Genomic DNA, 8,683 nt, shown 5'->3' with positions numbered 1-8,683 from the left:
AACACTACCGTAGGAGACCACAGACTATCAACAATGGCGACCACAAAGTCAAAACTATTGGCAGCCAGTGGATACTTAGTGTTTTTATTCATTGTTGAAAAGATCTACAAAATATTGATCAAGTTTAACGTCACGAACTCCCCCAATCAGGAGGCCGGTACGGTGACCCTTACAGAGAACTTTGTAGTGTGGAATTTAATTAACCATCCCCTTGGTCCAACTCGCTGGCAGCAGATTTCGAATTGCCGTCACCTCGATCTGCACCGCAAGTAGCGACGCTCTAACGCATTCAGCTAGTGAGAGGGAAGAATAGTTGTTGACATGTTTGGGATACGGAAGAGAACAGGTGATTTAGATCTTTGCGCCTTTGGTATACTATAACGACATATCAACATGGACGGCTCGTAGTGACGTATAACAAGTGAGTTTTGATTTTCACCACTGTATTATCACCATCTCCACCACCACCACCACCACCACCCTCACAACATCTACAACTACAACCACCACAAGTACAACCAAAACTACGTCCAAACCACTACAGAAATCACCACAACCGAGGCTACAACCATAACCACAGTCATAACCAAAACCAAATACACATTTCAGAACCACAATCGCAACCACTACAAAATCACAACCACAACCAAAATCACAACCTCGACCAAAAAAAAAAACACAAAAAAAAGAACACAACCAAAACCACAACCAAGTGCACATTCCACAACAAAAATCACAACCACAACCCCCCCAAAAAAACACAACCAAAATCACAACCACGACCAGAATCACAACCAAAACCAAAAACCACAACCACAAGTAGAACCACAAAACCCACGACCACAACCACAGCCCCCAACCACAGCCCCCAACCACAGCCCCCAACCACCACCTCTACCACCACCCACACCCTATAGAGGGGATGAGTTGCCTTGCGGGAGGGTGGAGGTGGGGGGAGGGGGAGGGAGGGAGGGCGTTTTGGCGCCAGTCCCAAGCCAGTGGGTATTTTCGGCCGGGGCACCCGCTGAAGAACAAGAACAAGAAGACGGCGGCCTCGGAGCCCCTCTGCAACCCATCTCTCTGCCCTCTTCCTCCTCCTCCTCCTCCTCCTCCCTCCTCCCTCCTCCCACCTCCAACTCCACCTCCTCCTCCTCCTCCTCCTCCTCCTCCTCCCTCCTCCAACTCCACCTCCTCCTCCTCCTCCTCCTCCCTCCTCCCTCCTCCTCCCTCCTCCTCCCCGTCCCTCTCCACTTCCTCCTGCAACTGCAGTTGCTACTGTTACATTTACTTTTACTTCTCGTCCTCCTCCGACGCCTCTCCCTCCTCCTCCAACTCCTTCCTCCTCCTCTCCGTCCCTCTCCTCCTCCTATTCTGCAACTACTACTGTTACTGTTACTGTTACTTCTCGTCCTCCTCATACGCCTTCGCCTCTCCTCCTCCCCCTCCTCCTTCCCCTTCCTCCTACTCCCATTCTACTCTTGGTCTCCTCTTAATCCTCTCTATTTCTTCCTCCTCCTCCTACTCCTCCTCCTACTCCTCCTCCTTCTCCTTCTTCTTCTTCTTCTTCTACTAGTACTACTACTACTACTACTACTACTACTACTACTACTACTACTACTACTACTACTACTACTACTACTACTACTACTACTACTACTACTACTACTACTACTACTACTACTACTACTACTACTATTACTCCAGCTCCTCCTCCTCCTCCTCCTCCTCCCCCTCCTCCTCCCTCTACTCCTACTTTTCTTCCTTTCCAACCTCTTCCTCCTCCTTTCTTTCCCCAACTCTCCTCCTTCTTCCATTCCCTTCCTCCTGCTCTCCTCATCCTCTTCACACCCTCCTCCTCCTTATCCCCTCCTACTCTTTCTCCTCCATCTCTTTTTGCTCCTCTTCCCCTTTCTCTTTCCTCTCTCTCTTCTCATCTTTTCTCTCCTTTCCCTCTCTTTTCCTTCCTCTTTCCCCTCATCTTTATCTTCCTTCTTTCCTTTCTTCCCTCTTACCCCTCCTCCGCCTCCTCCTCCTCCTCCTCCGCCTCCTCCTCATCGTCCTCCTCCTCCTCCTCCTCCTCCTAGTCTTTCTCCTCGTTTCCCATACTACCATCACCTCCTCCATTTTCTACTCTCCTCTTCTTCGCCCCCCTCCAATTCCTCCCACCTCTCTCTTTCTCTTCCCTTCCTCCTTTTCCTTCTCATTTCTTCTTAACCATCTTCTTCCTCTTTCTCTTCCTCTCCTTCCCCTTCCTCTCCTTCCCATTTCTCTTTCAATTAACTCTCCTACTCCTCTTCCTCTTTATATCCCTCTATTTCCTCCTCCTGTTCCTCCTCTTTCTTCTCCTCTTCCTACCTTGCTTTGCCTTTACGTCTTCACCCAATCCCCCATTCCTACTCCTCCCCCACCTCCTCTTTGTGAAACACTGACTTTCATTACAACCATTTATGTATTATTTCTGATGTCGTCAGGTGATTTAATTCAGCCGTTTTCGCATCATGTTACTTATACGTTGATCGTAATTTGTGTTGTATTCTATTCAGAGTGCCGCCATCCGATTTTATTTAGCCGAGGGAAGCATTCCGAAGGCAAGATGTTAACTTCTCTTCCTGCATTACTCTCCTGTTCCAGGGAGCTCTCACTCCTTTCCCTCCTACCTGTTCGCCTTGCCATACTCCCTTTCCTCCTCTTCCCCTCCACACTGTGCTTCCTGCCTCCCTGCCTCCTCTACCTCCTCCTTCGGGTCATAACTGTATCACACTTTTTTTTTTTTTTAACTCTTTGTCCACTTACTCACCATCTATTTCTTCAACCTCTCCATCTTTCCCTCTCCCCCTTCCCCATCTCTCTCTTCTTTCTTTTTTTTCATATTTTTTTCTTCGTTCTGACCACCTCCCTACCCCCTTCCACACCCTCACCCTCGCCCCCCCACACCTTTCTCCTCGCGGGTGACAGTTGCCCGTTTACTGCCGGTGGGTGAGAGCGCGTCAGTTCGACGCCGCCGGGCCGATTCGAGTGGTGCCATGCGCGCAGGGCCAGTGGGGGACCCACATCACATTCCGTGCTCTGCTACTTTGGCCAAGTCGTTGGATAAACTTCATATTTCAGTGTCACCTGAGAGAAACGGAGGGTCCATTGCGCTTTGGGGGGATACCAAGTGTGTGAGAAGGACGGTACATGAAAGTGGCCGCTTGTAACTCGCCGAGAGCAAGGTGTTGGAAAATGCTTTCTGTTCTTTTTTTTTTTCGTTCTAAGAAATAAATAAATATTGCCATTCCGTAGATAATACTTGGCCAGTTAGATGTTTTATAACTAAAGCAATTTACATTTTTTTTTCGTGACTTCGTTCCTGTCACCTGTTTATGAGACCTTTCTGAAATTGCTTTTGGTATTGGCGAGTGCTATGTTGATATTCGAGTTTCCTGTGAGTATATGGAAATTTGTCAAATGTCCGTGATTTGTAGTGTACAGTAGAGGACGGACGTCATCACCCTATCTCCTGCTACTGTCACCCATAGATGAGCCTTATCAGATGTAAGTTCATTTAATGAAATTGAAACTTATTCAAGACAATTTACAAGGAGAAATTACTCCGATGCTATAAGGGAGTGTGACACGACTGTGCTCGAAAGAGATGTGTCCATCGTTAGCGAAAAATGCCAAAGAACATAAGAACGATGGTCATAATGTTGCAGTGAAAATTATCTTGATATGATTTAAAACAATATCAGACATTTCCCGGATTCCTTAGATACACACACACACACACACACACACACACACACACACACACACACACACACACACACACACACACACACACACACACACACACACACACACACACACACACACACACACACACACACACACACACACACACACAGCTCAACGGTGCAGTGGTATCGTTCTCGACCGTTGATCCAGAGATCCGAGTTCGAGTCCCGCACAGGGTTGAAATAAATTTAGCATCGTTGCACTGCAAGCTAGGACTCCAACTCTGTTGGGTAATTAGTAGTGTGTGTGTGCGCGCGTGCGTGTGTGTAAGCATTATCCATAGATGGGGACATATATGAACTGAGTTCTCATCAGGGAGGGTAATAGCTGTCGATCAGGAGTCTATCACGTGATCCAAGAGTGCACGTAGAGCGAGGCATTCAGACGATGTGAACGTATTCTATTTATAAAACTTCAGGGAAATCCATCCGCGACAGTTGATGAACGTGGGCACAGTTGACGTGGAGTGTGTCACGGTGGTGACAAGTGGATCCCCTTCTTAGAATAGACTTGATGAAGGCAAATGAGTTGATCAAAGAGAACGATGCGATTAGTAAGGCTTAGATAACGCAGTGATACTCATACCCGTCTCGAAAAAGTCTGTGATGAAAGTAATATGTTTCTTTCATACTACAAAGAGGCACTGAAGTTTGTGTCAGGTGGTAGAGCAACTGTGACTCGTTTTCCTTTTTCCTTTTGGTGTATCAAAAGAAAATCAAGATACTCAAAGTGTACTACAGCGAACAATTCTCAGTTTGGAAAAATATCTAGCAATATTCGTATACAGATGACGTTTCGTTATCTTTGGGAAAATAAAAATCCGCAAGATACATAAAGAGAAGTTGTGAGGTCGCGCAGGTATTCGTCTCACCACGCGATGCAGGCGTGACGTCACAGGAGGAGGCAAACTAAATCGAAACTGTGGATATTCGTGTTTACAAGAGTTCTGTTGGTGTCTGCATTAAACCAATGTGTGTGTAGAAACTGAGGAGATATGTAACCATTCGTGCGGAAACTAAAAGAGTTCTAGTCCTTACTTTTCACGGAAATGCTCAGTCATATGTGATTATTTACTAGTTGGTAACGTGCCCAAGCGTCTACCACTTGCACGCGTGTTTACGATCACACATTCCTTGGAACCAGATCTATTGATACAAATCCCACTCAACATTTTCAAGGTTGAAACGTAGCATGCTCACAAGGCAACTGCTCAGACTTTTAGTGATGTGTACAAACGTACAGACCGAAAAGCTGTGCCATAGGCTACTAATTAAGAACGTTTACGTAATCATAACAATCAAACACAAACAGAATCAAACTTGGATTCTTCCAAGAAGATTTAATCCCATCCTTGTAAACAAACACAAATACAATCACTAGATCTTCTTAACTTTCACTAAAGAAACCAACACAGTGAAGCTGAAAGATTACCAAACAAAAGTTTTGTACTTGGAATAGAAACGTTTGTGCAAGAAGAAGCTTTAGAGATCTTCGGTGCTCGTGACGGCACACTAGGTATTTCTCGCTAGCATGCTACTTGGTTTGGGTAGAAACGACTTCGGTTACGATCTTTTGTTTTTCAAAATTCCAAACGTCAAATCACCTTTGCGTCATATAGTGAGAGGCTGAATGACGAATTAAGAGAAATTAAACCCATACAAATGTTAAACACATTGCTGAGATTATTTTAGATAAAGTCGTTGCTACTCAAATGAGATAGCAAAAGCAAGTAGGACGACGGTATAGTCTGCCGCCACCTTAAGTTTATGGACTGTAATTGACCAGTGCTTTGCCTTGTGGGTAAACACGCGCTGGAGCTATTGTTGGCATTTTACAGACAAATGTTATCTGAAGCAAATCCATGTTGAGATTGACGAAGGTAATTACGGAGAATTTGTTTTGGACAGCCACGTTACCGTTCACCCCACCTCAACCACCCGTCCAGATGTTGACATTGTAGTTTAGTCCGACTAGCAAACAGCCGAGCGGATAATGATATAATGTTCCGAAAAATTTACTTTAGCTGAATAAAGTGGAGAAGGATAATATTTGGACGTGATAAAGACTAGCACCTTCATAGTACCTGTTTAAATATAAGCTACCCCACATATCAGCTTATAAAGAATAGCAGTCCCAGAAATAAGCTTGTCAATATAAATCGCCCCAACAGTGACCATCCTTTAATCATGGTTATGATATGTTAGGCTAGGTTAGGTTAGGTTAGGCTAGGATAGGCTGGGCTAAGTTTGGGTCAGGCTAGGTTTGGGTTAGGTTAGGTTGGGTTAGGTTAGGCTAGGTTTGGGTTAGGTTTGGTTAGACTAGGTTAGGTTAGATTAGGTTAGGTTTGGATTAGGTTAGGTTTGGATTAGATTAGGTTAGGCTAGGTTTGGAATAGGTTAGGTTAGACTTGTTAAGATCAGCCACCTCAAATATTATTTTGCAAAGATACAGTGAACATCACTATGGTACTCTGGGTTTACGGATTTTTACAACGCCCCAATATTTTGGGAGTGTGACCTCATCTGAATAAAACGGAGAAGGGCAATATTTCGAGGGCGTTACCTAAGCTCAATTTAACCTTGAAATTCTGCACAAGAAGGATTTCCGTTTTCTGCAGATGAATTGAGATGGACGCTTCATCTACGACTTTTGCCTTTGCCAGGTGGACCAGCTGGGAGATGACAGGAACTATTAATAAACCTTTATCTATCATTTCTTATATTTATTCAGTAAAAAAATGTTTAGGTGGTATGTTTTGGAAAAACACATATGTTTCATATAATATCTTTTATCAAGTCTAATTAAGATTCGTTTGGAAACCTGGTACTTAGTACGATTTTTTTTATTTGTCTATTTATTTATCTATATATTTATTTATCTATTTATTTATTTATGTATTTATTTTTTGTCTTGGGATTGGTGACGGGGCAATACCAAAATGTTTAACGATTTGATATCAGATACTGCTTTAACCTGATTTCCATAAATGATTAATGAATATATTTTCTTTATAAAGTATTTGCTTCCCAAACCAAACCACATGAATTATAGTCACTGCAGATATCGGAATCAGACTCGTATCGGAATCGGAAGTTTAGAGCAGTATCGGAATCGGAATTTTAGAGCAGTATCGGGACTCGTATCGGAGTCGTTAACAATTTTGGTATTGTACCATTACTAATTGGGAGCAATGACTCTTATATTCAGTTGGGTTCCGCCATATACTCAGAAGGACCTCTAGTCAGATGGCCCAGTAGTCAGAGGGCCCACTAGTCAGAAGGCCCGGTAATCAGAAGGCCCACTAGTCAGAAGGTCCGGTGGTCAGATGGCCCTGTAGTCAGATAGCCCGGTAGTCAGAAGGCCCGGTGGTCAGATGGCCCTGTAGTCAGATGGCCCAGTAGTCAGAAGGCCCAGTAGTCTGAAGGACCACTAGTCAGAAGGCTCTGTAGTCAGAAGATCCCCTAGTCAGAAGGCCCAGTAGTTAAACAGCCCAGTAGTCAGAAGGCCCAGTAGTCAGAAGGCCCTCTAGTCAGAAGGCCCACTAGTCAGAAGGTCCGGTAGTCAGAAGGCCCGGTAGTCAGATGGCCCTGTAGTCAGAAGGCCCGGTAGTCTGAAGGCCCGGTAGTCAGCCTGGTAGTCAGAAGACCCTGTAGTCAGAAGGTCTGGTAGTCAGAAGGGCCGGTAGTCAGATGACCCTGTAGTCAGAAGGCCCGGTAGTCATATGGCCCGGTAGTCAGAAGGCCCGGTAGTCAGAAGGCCCGGTAGTCAGAAGGCCCGGTAGTCAGAAGGCCCGGTAGTCAGAAGGCCCGGTAGTCAGATGACCCTGTAGTCAGAAGGCCCGGTAGTCATATGGCCCGGTAGTCAGAAGGCCCGGTAGTCAGAAGGCCCGGTAGTCAGAAGGCCCGGTAGTCAGAAGGCCCGGTAGTCAGATGACCCTGTAGTCAGAAGGCCCGGTAGTCATATGGCCCGGTAGTCAGAAGGCCCGGTAGTCATATGGCCCGGTAGTCAGAAGGCCCGGTAGTCAGAAGGCCCTGTAGTCAACCCGGTAGTCAGAAGGCCCTGTAGTCAGAAGTCCCGGTAATCAGAAGGCCCTGTAGTCAAAAGTCCCGTTAGTCAGAAGTCCCACCAGTCAGAGAGTCCACTAGTCAAGAGGGCCCGGTAGTCAGATGGCCTTGTAGTCAGAAGGCCCGGTAGACAGAAGGCCCGGAAGTCAGAAAGCCTGGTAGTCAGAAGGCCCTGTAGTCAGAAGGCTCGATAGTCAGAAGGCCCTATAGTCAGAAGGCCCTGTAGTCAGAAGTCCCGGTAGTCAGAAGGCCCACCAGTCAGAGTCCACTAGTCAGAAGGCCCGGTAGTCAGAAGGCCCTGTGGTCAGAAGGCCCGGTAGTCAGACATGGCCCAGTAGTCTTTTTTTCAGCGTTAGTTAGGATATAGTTGGGTTAGATTAGGTTAGGTTAAGTTACAGAGAATGTAAGCCCTTTAAATTACATTATAGAAACTCCGGAGAGGCGAGAAAAGTGTAGAAAGTTGAATCTCAAATGGTGTTAAGGATATACAATAAGCTAGTATTTTATATTCATATATAGAAATTGGTTCCGTGAAGTCAGAGACAATCCATATTCTGCTTGCAATTTCAACATGCTCAACTTATCTTTTCCCTAAATTCTTAGCACAGAGAATGAAAAATTTCCTCCTTTTTTCTGCAGTATATCTTACAAAATTTCTGAATACTGGGCCTCCTCACTAGTGGGCCTTCTGGCTAGTGGGTCTTCTGACTAGTGGGCCTTCTGACTAGTGGGCCTTCTGACTAGTGGGCCTTCTGACTAGTGGGCCTTCTGACTAGTGGGCCTTCTGACTAGTGGGCCTTCTGACTAGTGGGCCTTCTGACTAGTGGACCCTCTGACTAGTG

General features: G+C 45.6%; 1 long non-coding RNA gene across 1 annotated transcript in view; it reads left to right on the top strand.

Moving 5' to 3' along the window:
- Positions 1-2,489: 2,489 nt before the first annotated feature.
- The window catches only part of LOC143039694 (uncharacterized), an 11,419-nt gene continuing 5,225 nt past the window's right edge, over positions 2,490-8,683 (top strand). The window contains exon 1 of the long non-coding RNA XR_012967663.1: positions 2,490-3,212. This is a non-coding gene — a long non-coding RNA (uncharacterized LOC143039694). The remainder of the gene's footprint in view (positions 3,213-8,683) is intronic.

Source organism: Oratosquilla oratoria, chromosome 27 (assembly GCF_046742065.1).
Source record: "Oratosquilla oratoria isolate Oo_2021 chromosome 27, ASM4674206v1, whole genome shotgun sequence".
Classification (NCBI taxonomy): Eukaryota; Metazoa; Arthropoda; class Malacostraca; order Stomatopoda; family Squillidae; genus Oratosquilla; species Oratosquilla oratoria.
The sequence above is the reverse complement of the archived record's forward strand: the minus strand, read 5'-3'. Positions and strand labels throughout refer to the sequence as shown.